Source organism: Rana temporaria, chromosome 5 (genome assembly GCF_905171775.1).
Source record: "Rana temporaria chromosome 5, aRanTem1.1, whole genome shotgun sequence".
Taxonomy (NCBI): domain Eukaryota; kingdom Metazoa; phylum Chordata; class Amphibia; order Anura; family Ranidae; genus Rana; species Rana temporaria.
The window spans coordinates 14036114-14051563 of record NC_053493.1 but is presented as its reverse complement, the minus strand read 5'-3'; the positions used below and the strand labels follow the sequence as shown (position 1 = coordinate 14051563).

Genomic DNA, 15450 nt, shown 5'->3' with positions numbered 1-15450 from the left:
TCAAAAAATGCATAGGCATGAACCAAGGGTAAAGTCCTGTTTTTTTTTTCTTTAACCACTTAACCCCCGGACCACATTGCTGGTCAAAAACCAGAGCACTTTTTGCGATTCGGCACTGCGTCGCTTTAACTGACAATTGCGCGGTCGTGCGACGTGGCTCCCAAACAAAATTGACGTCCTTTTTTTCCCACAAATAGAGCTTTCTTTTGGTGGTATTTGATCACCTCTGCGTTTTTTATTTTTTGCGCTATAAACAAAAATAGAACGACAATTTTGAAAAAAATGAATATTTTTTACTTTTTGCTATAATAAATATCCCCCAAAAACATATATAAAAAAAATATTTTTTCCCTCAGTTTAGGCCGATACGTATTCTTCTACACATTGTTTGTAAAAAAATTGCAATAAGCGTTTATTTGGTTTGCGAAAAAGTTATAGCGCTTACAAAATAGGGGGTAGTTTTATGGCATTTTTATTAATATTTTTTTTTTACTAGTAATGGCGGCGATCAGCGTTTTTTTTTTTCGGTACTGCGACATTATGGCGGACACTTTTGAAAATTTTTTGGGACCATTGGCATTTTTATAGCGATCAGTGCTATAAAAATGCATTGATTACTATAAAAATGATGCCACTGGCAGTGAAGGGGTTAACACTAGGGGGGCGGAAAAGGGGTCAAGTATGTTCCCTGGGTGTGTTCTAACTGTAGGGGGGAGGAGTGGACTGACTAGGGGAAATGACTGATCGCTGTTCATACATTGTATGAACAGACAGTCAGGCATTTCTCACCCTGACAGGACCGGGAGCTGTGTGTACGACGTAGAGCTACGGGCTCTCGCGCAGGAGAGCCGACCTGCCGCCATAAAACTGCGGCGGCTGGTCGGCAACCAGTTAAATTTCAGCCGGTTTTACTTGGCAATTAGTATATTTAGCATTTGAGGGTGTGGTGGTTCACCCCCCGGTTATTATCCTAAAAAAAAAAGTTTGTTATAGACGTTCATAGCTGATGAAAAGTCAAACAAATATCCTGCTTTAGCTACTGGCCATTGTGCACATGTTCAGGGGCCTCATATGTGATAAAGAATTTGGGGTAGATTCAGGTAGAATGGCTTATTTTTCTGCGGGCGTAGCGTATCTCAGATACGCTACCCCGCCATAACTTAGTGAGGCAGGTTCTGTATTCACCAAGAACCTGCGCCCTAAGTTGCGGCGGCGTAGCGTAAATCTGCCGGCGTAAGCGCGCCTAATTCAAATTGTGAAGAGGTGGGCGTGTTTTATGCAAATAAAACATGACCCCACGTAAATTACGTTTTTGACTAACGGCGCATGCGGCGTCCGTGAAAGTAACCCAGTGCGCATGCTCCAAATTAACCCGCAAAAAGCCAATGCTTTCGACGTGAACGTAAATTACGCACAGCCCCATTCACGGACGACTTACGCAAACGGCGTAAAATTTTCAAAATTCGACGCAGGAACGACATCCATACTTAACATAGGATATGCCTCATATAGCAGGGGTAACTTTTACGCTGGAAAAAGCCTAACGTAAACAACGTAAAAAAATGCGCCGGGCGGACGTACGTTTCTGAATCGGCGTATCTACCTAATTTGCATATTCCTCGCGTAAATATACGGAAGCGCCAGCGTAAAATTGCAACTAAGATACGACGGCGTAAGAGACTTACGCCGGTCGGATCTTAGTCAAATCTATGCGTAACTGATTCTAAGAATCAGGCGCAAAGATACGACGCCGCACACTCAGAGATACAACGGCGTATCTGGAGATACGCCGTCGTATCTCATACCTTTGTGTTGAAATATTTTGCTCACCATACCAAAAAAAAAACCATAAAACTTGTCAATCTTGGAAGCCCTGGGAATTCAAGGCTGAGGGTGGTCAGAGGAGGTCCACGTGCCCTTGGCCAACCCAGCTGCCTTCCCTTTCCTCTGCGCTGAAGTTCTTTGAACGTCAACTTTTTCACACACCTTTGCCTCATTCCTTTGTGAACAAAGAGATGGGGACATATCGGAAGGCTGCTGGGTTCCTGTTATTGCGCACTATATTTAGGCTCTGCGCTGTGTTTAGGTTATGCAGCTCCCGGGGATATGGGCAATGAGGATAATGAAGAGCTCCTGCAGAAGCAGAGTGCTGGTAACCGGCAGACAATACTTCTGTCTGTAGAAGCTGTGGGGTAGATCCACAAAGCGAGTACGCCGGCGTATCTACTGATACGCCGGCGTACTTTCAAATTTCCCGCGTCGTATCTTTAGTTTGAATCCTCAAACCAAGATACGACGGCTTCTGGGTTCGATCCGACAGGCGTACGGCTTCGTACGCCTTCGGATCGTAGATGCAATACTTCCGCGTCCGCTGGGTGGAGTTTGCGTCGTTTTCCGCGTCGGGTATGCAAATTAGCTTTTTCCGACGATCCACGAACGTACGCGCGGTCGTCGCATTCTCTTACGTCGTCTGTAGTCGGCTTTTTCCGGCGTATAGTTAGGCTGCATTCACACTATAACGCGGCGTATTTTGCCGCTACAAATTGCGGCGTATTGTACCGCGATTTGCCGCGACAAAACGGGTCGTTTTAACCTTTTTTTTTTTTTACAACACATTGTTGTCTATGCCGAACGCCGAAAGCGGCCTGAAAAAAGGGTCCGGGACTTGTTTTCAGGCGGCAGGCGTACGGCGTTTCGGCGTTCGGCGTGAGATGTGAACCATCTCATAGACAACAATGTAAAATCGCCCCTCCAGCGGCACGAGCGTCGGGCATCGGGCGTAAATACGCCAAGGTGTGAATGCAGCCTAAAAGCTGCTATTTTGTGGCGTATAGATAGACTTGCCATGTTAAAGTATGTCGTCGTTCCCGCGTCGAAATTTGATTTTTTTTTTTTTGCGTAAGTCGTCCGTTAATAGGGATGGACGTAATTCACGTCTAAGTTAAAAAAAATGACGTCGTTGCGACGTCATTTCGTGCAAAGCACAGCGGGAAATTTTGAAACGGAGCATGCGCAGTTCATTCGGCGCAGGGACGCGCTTCATTTAAATGAATCACGGCCCCCTAATCGCCGATTTGAATTCCGCCGCCAGAAATACACTACGCCGCCGTAACTTACGGCGCAAAATCTTCCTGGATTAGATTTAAAGCCAGGTAAGATACGGCGGCCTAGCGCATCTCTGATACGCTGCGCCTATCCAGACAACAATGTAAAATCGCCCCTCCAGCGGCACGAGCGTCGGGCATCGGGCGTAAATACGCCAAGGTGTGAATGCAGCCTAAAAGCTGCTATTTTGTGGCGTATAGATAGACTTGCCATGTTAAAGTATGTCCGTCGTTCCCGCGTCGAAATTTGATTTTTTTTTTTTGCGTAAGTCGTCCGTTAATAGGGATGGACGTAATTCACGTCTAAGTTAAAAAAAATGACGTCGTTGCGACGTCATTTCGTGCAAAGCACAGCGGGAAATTTTGAAACGGAGCATGCGCAGTTCATTCGGCGCAGGGACGCGCTTCATTTAAATGAATCACGGCCCCCTAATCGCCGATTTGAATTCCGCCGCCAGAAATACACTACGCCGCCGTAACTTACGGCGCAAAATCTTCCTGGATTAGATTTAAAGCCAGTTTTCCCCTCCCTCCTTCTCTTCTTGTTTGTGTCCGTCCAGAACTAGTGTTCTGAGCATAGATGTGTGTCCGTCCAGAACTGATGTGTCTCTGACCATCTCCTGTACTATCTCTGCAGTCCCTGACCATCTCCTGTACTGTGTCTGCAGTCTCTGACCATCTCCTGTACTATGTCTGCAGTCTCTGACCATCTCCTGTACTGTGTCTGCAGTCTCTGACCATCTCCTGTACTGTGTCTGCAGTCTCTGATCATCTCCTGTACTGTCTCTGCAGTCTTTGACCATCTCCTGTACTATGTCTGCAGTCTCTGACCATCTCCTGTACTATCTCTGCAGTCTCTGACCATCTCCTGTACTGTGTCAGCAGTCTCTGACCATCTCCTGTACTATCTCTGCAGTCTCTGACCATCTCCTGTACTATGTCTGCAGTCTCTGACCATCTCCTGTACTATGTCTGCAGTCTCTGACCATCTCCTGTACTGTGTCTGCAGTCTCTGACCATCTCCTGTACTATGTCTGCAGTCTCTGACCATCTCCTGTACTATCTCTGCAGTCTCTGACCATCTCCTGTACTGTGTCAGCAGTCTCTGACCATCTCCTGTACTATCTCTGCAGTCTCTGACCATCTCCTGTACTATGTCTGCAGTCTCTGACCATCTCCTGTACTATGTCTGCAGTCTCTGACCATCTCCTGTACTGTGTCTGCAGTCTCTGACCATCTCCTGTACTATGTCTGCAGTCTCTGACCATCTCCTGTACTATGTCTGCAATCTCTGACCATCTCCTCTACTATCTCTGACCATCTCCTGTACTGTGTCTGCAGTCTCTGATCATCTCCTGTACTATGTCTGCAGTCTCTGACCATCTCCTGTTCTGTGTCTGCAGTCTCTGATCATCTCCTGTAGTATGTCTGCAGTCTCTGATCATCTCCTGTACTATGTCTGCAGTCTCTGACCATCTCCTGTTCTGTGTCTGCAGTCTCTGACCATCTCCTATACTATGTCTGCAGTCTCTGACCATCTCTTGTATCATGTCTGTAGTATGTCTGGGGGCTCTTTCTAACAGAAGCCCTCTCTGTGTCCATCAGAGATTCCCCCCCTCCAGGTCCCAATAAAGTTCTCTTCCTGCATTTTGTTTATTGTTAAGAGATCATGTAAGGATCCCAGGGTAATGAAGACTTCATGGGGGAGCATCTCTGTGGTTGAGTCATTGCCATAGAAACATTTGAAAAGGGGAGGAGTTAGTAAAATGACCACGCCCATGTGGGGGGCGCCAGAAATATTTCTGCACCCAGGCGCCTGTGACCCTAGGATTGGCCCTGTCTGAGATTCTCATCGGTTCTGGCCACAGACAGCGAAATATCTCAACTGTTTCAGTGAAAGATTAATTTGCTTGTGTAGTGCCCTGCTCCCAAAGATGGGGGGCGCTATTTCAAATTTATGGGGTGTCTGGGCCGATCGTTGGGCCCAGACCTGTTGAATTATATACCGTATTTATCGCGGTATAACGCGCTCCCGCGTATACCGCGCACCCCTAAAGTGGCCCCCAATCCTGTGGAAAAAAAGTTTTTTTTTGTACTTACAGTTTTGGTGTCTTGCGCGGCGTCCATCGTCGGCCTCATCGGGTCCGGCGTCCGTCTGCGGCTTCGGGTGTCCTCTTCGTCGGGTCCGGCGTCCTTCTGCGGCTTCGGGTGTCCTCTTCGTCGGGTCCGGGGTCTGTCTGCGGGCTTCGGGTGTCCTCTTCTTCGGGTCCGGTCCAGTCTGCGGCGTCCTCGCGTCCTCCCCGCTCGTTTCCCGCGCCGAGTTTTGAATACTGCGCCGACATATACCGAGCGCAGTACACTCGTGTATCGTCGGGCAGGCTCGGCAACACTCGCGCTCACGTCCTGTACGTCCAGGACGTGAGTGCGGAAGGAGCCGAGACTGGCCGACTATACCTGAGTGTACTGCGCTTGGTATATGTCGGCGCAGTATTCAAAACTCGGTGCGGGAAAGCGGGTATCAGTGTATACCGCGCACCCACGATTTTGCCCTGATTTTCAGGGCAAAAAAGTGCGCGGTATACGCCGATAAATACGGTACAAATTTGACTCTGTTCTGGCTGTGGTACTGCCTGGTAGTATTTTCCCTTGTTGCCTGTGGGTGGCGTTACCACTTCGGGGCCTCGTTGGAACGCAGCTGTACCATTGGTGTATTGGGTTTCCCTCCTCGGCAGCAGTACAGTGGGAGTGGTGGCCCCCGCTGTGCATGCTGGGAGGGGATGCTTAAAGTGGATGTAAACCCCAAACAGCACAGGATCACCTCAGGAGCGTAGGCCCCAGCCAGGATAACTGGGCCTACTTGGCAAGAACACAGCCTCAGACCAACGTGGTCCTGATACTGAAATCACACACACCCACCTTGCCCCAGGAGGCGAATCACCCCGAAAAACGACGTCTGCCCAAGGGGCAGACGTCGTTTTTCGGGGTGATTCGCCTCCTGGGGCAAGGTGGGTGTGTGATTTCATTATCGGGACCACATTGGTCTGAGGTTGTGTTTGAGTAGGCCCAGTTATCCTGGCTCGGGCCTACGCTCCTGAGGTGATCCTGTGCTGTTTGTCCTGTGGGAAGAAGCCACTCAATGAAGGAAGGAAGCCAGAGGAGGACCTGTCCAGGAAAGGACGGAGCAGAAGGCTGGTACTTTGGGAGAGGCCTGGCAACTTATTGAAGAATGCACCGTAACCTACAACACCTTACAGTCCGCCGGATTGGCTTAACCACTTAAGGACCGGACCAATATGCTGCTAAATGACCCAAGGGGTTTTTACAATTCGGCACTGCGTCGCTTTAACAGACAATTGCGCGGTCGTGCGACGTGGCTCCCAAACAAAATTGGCGTCCTTTTTTCCCCCACAAATAGAGCTTTCTTTTGGTGGTATTTGATCACCTCTGCGGTTTTTATTTTTTGCGCTATAAACAAAAATAGAGCGACAATTTTGAAAAAAATTCAATATTTTTTCCTTTTTGCTGTAATAAATATCCCCCAAAAACATATCTAAAAAAAATGTTTTTCCTCAGTTTAGGCCGATACGTATTCTTCTACCTATTTTTGGTAAAAAAAATCGCAATAAGCGTTTATCGATTGGTTTGCGCAAAATTTATAGCGTTTACAAAATAGGGGATAGTTTTATTGCATTTTTATAGGGCTGCGGAAATTAACGATTAATTGGTCGATTAATCGTTTATTTCTTTGGTCGATTAAAATTATTTTGATCGAGGACGATCCGCGGAGTGAGCTCCGCGGTCTCGCCCATAGGAAAGGCCGCGGCTTCAGCCTAGCTCCGGAGCCGTGGCCATCTTGGTCCACCCGGCGGCAGCCGAGTAGCGGCGCGCTGACGTCATCATCACCTGCCCGCCTGCTTGTATCTTTTTCCCTTGCGCACGTGTGTCCATCAGCTACTCTGCAGATGGGTCTGCCTGCCTGATAGTCAGGTAAGAAAGGACAACCATCTGTGTGTGGTAACATTATGGGGCAGATGTATATATTCCTGGAGTATGGGGATAGATGTGTATATTAAAGCATGGGGGCAGATGTGTATATTACAGCATGGGGGCAGATGTGTATATTAAAGCATGGGGGCAGATGCTGTAATATACACATCTGCCCCCATACTGCAAGAATATACACATCTGCCCCCATACTGCCCCCACCACATTTACCAGTGGCTAATGCAGAGTTGCAATGCAAGGAGATCAGCTAAAAGTAGTTGTATCTGTATGTGCGTTAATTAATCGAAATTAGTCGATTAATCGATTAAAAAAAAAAACACAAAAATTGTAATCAGTCACAGCCCTACATTTTTATAATTTTTTTTTTTTTACTACTAATGGCGGCGATCAGCGGTTTTTTTTTCGTGACTGCGACATTATGGCGGACACTTCGGACAATTTTGACACATTTTTGGGACCACTGTCATTTTCACAGCAAAAAATGCATTTCAATTGCATTCTTTATTGTGAAAATGACAGTTGCAGTTTGGGAGTTAACCACAGGGGGCGCTGTAGGAGTTGGGGTTCACCTAGTGAGTGTTTACAACTGTAGGGGGGTGTGGCTGTAGGTGTGACGTCATCGATCGAGTCTCCCCTATAAAAGGGATCACATGATCGATGCAGCCGCCACAGTGAAGCACGGGGAAGCTGTGTTTACATACGGCTCTCCCCGTTCTTCAGCTCCGGGGAGCGATCGCGACGGAGCGGCTAGAAACGAATAGCTGCGCCGTCGTCCCGGATCGCTCCCAAAGCCACGGGAACCGCCGCATGTACCGGGGGGGTCCCGATCGGACCCCCGACCCACGTCTAGGCAGGCACGTACAGGTACGCCAATGTGCCTGTCCGTGCCTTTCTGCCGACGTAAATGTACATGCGGCGGTCGGGAAGGGGTTAAAGGCCCTTTGGCCTGTAAGTCAGGAAGTTCGGGACTCTAAAATCCTGTGGCAGAGGATTCCCAATCCCTGACCGTCCATTCTGTGTTCTCAGACGGTCTGTGGCAGAGACTGTTTTCTGCATCTGTGTCCGTGCGTCACTCCGGCTTCTAGGCCATGTGAGAGGGGTCTATCCAGGTGAGCAATACCCACTCAGGAGTGAGTGGCGAATATTGGAGCCTTGAACACTGTTGTGCATTCTGTGCCGCGTACCTGAACCTTCCCCTTCTCTCTATACTCTCTACTTCCCTCCCAAGTTTTATGCAGTGAAAATAAAGCCTACAGCTGAAGGTTTTACATCTTGTGTGGACATTCCAATTACTACAAACTTTCTTCCCTGGACAACGAACTTAGAGGTAATGTGCATTTCGCCAAATCTAAACCAGCAGCTCCTTCAGGGGTAGTGCTACATTTGCATTGTCCATGGTGCCCAACTGAACAAAGTGGCGGCATTTGATAAGGCAAACTGGCATTATTTTATGGGGCAAACTGGTGGCATTTGATGGGGCAAACTGGCGGCATTTGATGGGGCAAACTGGCAGCTATTGATGGGGAAAACTGGCGGCATTTGGGGCAAACTGGCGGCATTTGGGGCAAACTGGCGGCATATGATGGGGCAAACTGGCGGCTATTGATGGGGCAAACTGGCGGCTATTGATAGGGCAAACTGGCGGCTATTGATAGGGCAAACTGGCGGCTATTGATGGGGCAAACTGGCAGCTATTGATGGGCAAAACTGGCGGCATTTGGGGGAAACTGGTGGCATTTGATGGGGCAAACTGGTGGCATTTGATGGGGCAAACTGGCGGCATTTGATGGGGCAAACTGGCGCCATTTGATGGGACAAACTGGCGGCTATTGATTGGGCAAACTGGCATCCTTTGAGGTGGCAAACTGGCGGCTATTGATTGGGCAAAGTGGCGGCTATTGATTGGGCTAACTGGCTGCATTTGATGGGGCAAACTGGTGGCATTTGATGGGGCAAACTGGCAGCATTTGATGAGGCAAACTACCATCATTTGATGGGGCAAACTGGTGGCATTTGATGGGGCAAACTGGCGGCTATTGATGGGGAAAACTGGCGGCATTTGGGGAAAACTGGCGGCATTTGATGGGGCAAACTGGCGGCATTTGATGGGGCAAACTGGCGGCATTTGATGGGGCAAACTGGCAGCTATTGATGGGGCAAACTGGCTGCTATTGATGGGGAAAACTGGCGGCATTTGGGGCAAACTGGCGGGATTTGATGGGGCAAACTGGCGGCATTTGATGGGGCAAACTTGCGGCATTTGATGGGGCAAACTGGCGGCATTTGATGGGGCAAAATGGCGTCAATTGATGGGCACAGTGGTTGCGTTTGGCACAGTGGCGGCAATTGATGGGCACAGTGGTTGCGTTTGATGGGCACAGTGGCGGCAATTGATGGGCACAGTAGCTGTGTTTGATGGGCACAGTGAGGCTGTAATTAATGTTTTTGTTTTTTCAGTTTGTTTGCGATTTTGCGCCCCCCAAAAAAAAATTTGCGCAAAACCCGCCACTGGTTACAAGTCAGAATAGTCCTGGTCTTCAAGAAGAAACGCACCAACAAAAAAAAAAAAATCCTACATTTCAAAAAAAAACTGAATAACGTTTGTTGAAACGTGGCATCTCTTCCTGTGCCACCTCATGCCAAGAAGGTCCCGGAGAAATCTGGCTCCGGTTTACACTCGTTTTTTTAGCTTTGCTAAACGTTTTAGTTTTTTTTTTCACTCCCCGGCCCCCCCCCTTCCCTCCCTCCCCATGTCTAGAAATCCGTAATGAGTCGCAGCCCAACGCAGAAGAGGGCTAATCCTCCTTTTGAAGAAGACGGGTCAGAAGAAAAGTCTGATTCAGCACAGGGGAGGGTCCGTGACTCAAACTTCCCGTATCCTCGAAGAGAAACCCGAAGAAGACCAAACTTCCTTCACACACAAAAAATAACCCGTCAGTCCCGGAGGAAACTCGAGAGGAAGATGATTGTTCGGAGAACGTCTGCCGTCCGGACTCGTCAGGGCTGAGCTCTTCATGCATCTGGAGGAAGAAGGCGGCCGGGTGGCCCATCCAAGAGCCATGGCTGGATTTTTCTGAGTAGGTACCACCTTGACCATTTATTCTCCCCCCCCCCCCCGGTAAAATAATCTTGGGGGTTCTACGTCATTTTCTCCCAAAAAAATACGTGAGAAAAGGTCGGGTCTTCCAGAAGAGACTCACCAAAAGTCACCGTAAGGAACTTACCATGGAAATCATTGGTTGGCCTTCAGCTTCTCCGGGGGACGGGATCCTTCCTTTCCTCCGGCTGTAAATTCAACTTTTTCTTTTCAAAGTGTTTTAAAAATAGCTCATCCCCAACCCCCCCCCCCCCCCCCCCCCCAGTATTGGCCTCACGTTAGCCGGATCCCGAGCCGCTTTGATTCTGCTTCTTGATGAGAAACACATTGCGTTGCTCAACCCCTCGGAGATCCTACAGGCGGCTAAAGCTAAAGAGAAGGCGGCGAAGGGACCGGAATGGAAGCGAGATTTTCGGAAAATCCGGAGCAGATGTGCACGGCGGCCAATCGGCTTCTGACTTCGGCTTTTTCAATGAAGCTTTGACAAAGAAAGCTGGAAGCTGATTGGCCGCCGGTGCAACGGCACAGGACAGCACGCTGGGGCTTGTAGTCTCCCCCCCCCCCCCCCCAACAGTCTCTGAGCCGGCCATTGTGGAGTACAGTAAAACCTTGGATTGCAAGCATAATGCGTTCCAGGGTCCCCATCAGAGTCCTCCTTACATCAGGGTCCCCATCAGAGTCCTCCTTACATCAGGGTCCCCATCAGAGTCCTCCTTACATCAGGGTCCCCATCAGAGTCCTCCTTACATCAGGGTCCCCATCAGAGTCCCCCTTACACCAGGGTGCCCATCAGAGTCCCCCTTACATCAGGGTCCCAATCAGAGTCCCCCTTACATCAGGGTCCCCATCAGAGTCCCCCTTACATCAGGGTCCCCATCAGAGTCCCCCTTATATCAGGGTCCACATCAGAGTCCTCCTTACATCAGGGTCCCCATCAGAGTCCCCCTTACATCAGGGTCCCCATCAGAGTCCTCCTTACATCAGGGTCCCCATCAGAGTCCTCCTTACACCAGGGTCCCCATCAGAGTTCCCTTTACATCAGGGTGCCCATCAGAGTCCCCCTTATATCAGGGTCCCCATCAGAGTCCCCCTTACACCAGGGTCCCCATCAGAGTCCCCCTTACACCGGGGTCCCCATCAGAGTCCTCCTTACATCAGGGACCCATCAGAGTCCCCCTTACACCAGGGTCCCCATCAGAGTCCCCCTTACACCAGGGTCCCCATCAGAGTCCTCCTTACATTAGGGTCCCCATCAGAGTCCCCCTTACATCAGGGTCCCCATCAGAGTCCTCCTTACACCAGGGTCCCCATCAGAGTCCTCCTTACATCAGGGTCCCCATCAGAGTCCTCCTTACACCAGGGTCCCTATCAGAGTCCTCCTTACATTAGGGTCCCCATCAGAGTCCCCCTTACACCAGGGTCCCTATCAGAGTCCTCCTTACATCAGGGTCCCCATCAGAGTTCCCCTTACACCAGGGTCCCCATCAGAGTCCCCCTTACACCAGGGTCCCCATTAAAGTCCCCCTTACATCAGGGTCCCCTTCAGATTCCCCATTACATATGTGTCCCCATTAAAGCCCCCCTTAAATCAGGGTCCCCATTAGAGTCCCCCTTACATAAGGGTTCCATTAGAGTCCCTCTTTACAACAGAGTGCCCTTTAGATTCCTCCCTTACATCAGGTTCCCCATCGGAATACAGTAAAACCGTGGATTGTGAGCATAATGCGTTCCAGTAACACGCTTGTAATCCAAAGCGCTTGTATATCAAAGCATTTTTTTACAGAGTATAAAAGAGAAGAGAGGCGCCTCTAATAGGTTGGTAAATGTTGTACCTTCATTAAATGTAACCATATTGCTACACTTAGAGGCGCCTCTCTTCTCTTTTATACTCAGTTGTGACATGACGCTACTCTTATATCAAGACATCGCTTGTATATCAAGGCAAAACTTATTAAAACATTTTTGCTTGTCTTGCAAAACGCTCTCAAACCAAGTTACTCTCAAACCAAGGTTTTACTGTATATAAAAACTCTTTTGTATTCCTTTAAAGGTTTGTGAAGCTTTGTTTCCGTTATTAGTTAAATTACGTAATCCTTTTTTTTTTATATAGTGGAAGTGATTTATGTTTTTTCTTTCTGCCCCCCCCCCCCCCCCTCCTTTACCTAAAGTGGTATTAATCAAAAATAGAATATATTGCATGTAGATGTGGCGGCTGCATTGGTTTTCTTCTTTTTAGGTCTTTAATTTTCACTTGTGGCTTCACAGTCGTTTCCTACTGCACATGTGCGTGAAACGCGCTGCACTTTGTGAATGGGCCGGCTGCGGGGGAAGGAGGGGGGCGGCAGCTGAACTGAGTCGGAAGTGGGAGCGGGTACTTGTCAAAACTAGGTACCCCTCCACCAAAAGGTGGCAAATGTGGCAGCGGAGAGAGGGGGGGAGGAGGAGGAGGCAGACAAGGGGAGATTCCCCTTTTAGGTGGAGTTCCGCTTTAAGCTACAAGAAAAGGAGGAATTTGGGGGGAAATTTATTCAAAGCATCACTAACCCCCCCCAACCCCCCCTCCCCCCACATGTGAGATCCGAGAACTCTCCGCTCTCCGATAAATCCGAAACTCACCACATCACACAACTTCCAATAAACATCTTTAACCTTTACATCAGAGTCCCCCTTACATCAGAGTCCCCCTTACATCAGGGTCCCCATCAGATTCCCCCTTACACCAGGGTCCCCATCAGAGTCCCCCTTACATCAGGGTCCCCATCAGAGTTCCCCTTACATCAGGGTCCCCATCAGATTCCCCCTTACATCAGGGTCCCCATCAGAGTCCCCCTTACATCAGGGTCCCCATCAGAGTCCCCCTTACACCAGGGTCCCCATCAGAGTCCCCCTTACATCAGGGTCCCCATTAGAGCCTCCTTTAAATTTAGGGTCCCCATCAGAGCCTTCTTTAAATTTAGGGTCCCCATCAGAGTCCCCCTTACACCAGGGTCCCCATCAGAGTCCCCCTTACACCAGGGTCCCCATCAGAGTCCCCCCTTACACCAGGGTCCCCATTAGAGTCCCCCTTACACCAGGGTCCCCATTAGAGTCCCCCTTACACCAGGGTCCCCATTAGAGTCCCCCTTACATCAGGATCCCCTTCAGATTCCCCCTTACATAAGTGTCCCCATCAAAGCCCCCCTTACATTAGGGTCCCTATTAGAGTCCCCCTTATATCAGGGTCCCCATTAGAGTCCCCCTTACATTAGGGTCCCTATTAGAGTCCCTCTTTACAACAGTGTCCCCTTCAGATTCCCAGCTTACATCAGGGTCCACATCAGAGTCCTCCTTACACCAGGGTCCCCATCAGAGTCCTCCTTACACCAGGGTCCCCATCAGAGTCCCCCTTACACCAGGGATCCCATTAGAGTCCTCCTTTACAACAGAGTCCCCTTAAGATTCCCCCCTTACATCAGGGTCCCCATCAGAGTCCGCCCTCACATCAGGGTCCCCATCAGAGTCCCCCTCACATCAGGGTCCCTATCAGAGCCCCCTTTAAATCAGGGTCCCCATCAGAGCATCCTTTAAATTTAGGGTCCCCATCAGAGTCCCCCTCACATCAGGGTCCCTATCAGAACCCCCTTTAAATCAGGGTCCCCATCAGAGCCCCCTCACATCAGGTTTCTCATCAGAGTCCGCGACCTCCTCTGTAAATATAAAGTTGTAACCTGTAATGGCTTTTAGAGAGTGAAATCTACGACGTTTGTCGCCGTTGCACGAGCATGCGCAGTTTTAAAGCGTGACATGTTTGGTATCTATTTACTCGGCGTAACATCATCTTTTATATTTTACAAAAATAATAAAAATCAGGTTATGCATTGTGGGTTTTTAAGATTCAAAAAAGTGTATTCCCCCCCCCCCCCAAAAAAAAATTGCAACACCCACCAATTTATTCTCTAGGGTCTCTTCTTTAAAAGAAAAATATGTAATGTTTGGGAGTTCCAAGTCATTTTCTAGCAGAAGAAATCCGGATTGTTACATTGTAAATAAATGTGTCAGAGAAAAGCCCGGAGGTGGAGTGGAGAACGTCTGGAGAACAGGCCTTACATTTATAAGAGAGGAGCCGCTGGGACAGCGCAGAACACGCTGGAAATCGCAGCTCTGACTCGCAGGAAGATTTTTTCCTCCCAGTTCTTCCCTTTTATAGTAAAAGAATAAATACAAAAAATCTGCAAGAAATTGGACTCAGATGAGGCCGAGGGACTCCATAGAGGAGACTGAGGCTTTGTCTCCTCCCATCAGGCAGGATATACGATCGTGCGATCTGTACAGCGCCGATCCCAATGATCTGGTGTGAACATTAAAAAGTGACCACAAACAATCAATACGATCATTAAATCGATCAAAGAAACTAAAATAGATTGAGCCCTGGTTCACACTGACGCGATGCGGGAAACCCTGCGTTTTCCCCTGCGACGAATCGCGCTCCAAAGCAATCGCACGGCGTCCAATGCGATCTGCTGCGGGTCGGGTGTCAATGTTATCTTAACCATTTCCCACCCGGCCTATAGCAGAATAACGGTGGTTCAGTTATCCTGACTGGACGTCATATGACACCCGCCGCGCGCCCGTGGGGGGCACATCCCGGCGATCGGTAATGCGGCATATCAGACTGACACACCGCTACACCGATCTCGGTAAAGAGGCGGAGGCTCTGACCATGGCTTGGTATCAAGAGATCCCCACATTTTTCCACTTCTTATTAAACAATCGAACAGTACTGAGTGGAATATTCAAGGCTTTGAGTATCTTTTTTGTATCCTTTTCCATCTTTATAAAGTCTAATTTCCTTGTTACGCAGGTCTCTTGACTGTTCTTTTCTACCTCCTCATGGCTCAGTGTCTAGCCTGCTTAGTGCATCTCTTGTGCAGGGTGGCTGGTCTTGTCTCCGCCCCCTCTTGTAGTTTTATGCGGGAATCCTGTAATGGGTGGAGTCTGTTGGGCCCATCCCACAGCTCTGCTCCCTCCCCTTGTGTAGGGTGGCTGGTCTTGTCTCCGCCCCCTCTTGTATTTTTATGCGGGAATCCTCTAATGGGTGGAGTCTGCTGGGCTCATCCCACAGCTCTGCTCCCTCCCCTTGTGTAGGGTGGCTGGTCTTGTCTCCGCCCCCTCTTGTATTTTTATGCGGGAATCCTCTAATGGGTGGAGTCTGCTGGGCTCATCCCACAGCTCTGCTCCCTCCCCTTGTGCAGGGTGGCTGGTCTT

At 49.3% G+C, this 15450-nt stretch overlaps 1 protein-coding gene across 2 annotated transcripts in view; it reads left to right on the top strand.

Annotated features, from left to right (window-relative positions):
• The window catches only part of GJC2 (gap junction protein gamma 2), a 133079-nt gene that overhangs the window by 33065 nt on the left and 84564 nt on the right, over positions 1 to 15450 (top strand). The window contains exon 1 of one of the 2 annotated variants that reach the window (XM_040352196.1): positions 9896 to 10186. The exons of the other annotated variant lie outside the window; for it this stretch is intronic. The gene's annotated coding sequence lies outside the window, so the exon portion shown is untranslated. Of the gene's footprint in view, positions 1 to 9895; positions 10187 to 15450 lie in introns of those variants that run through there. 2 annotated transcript variants of the gene reach the window in all.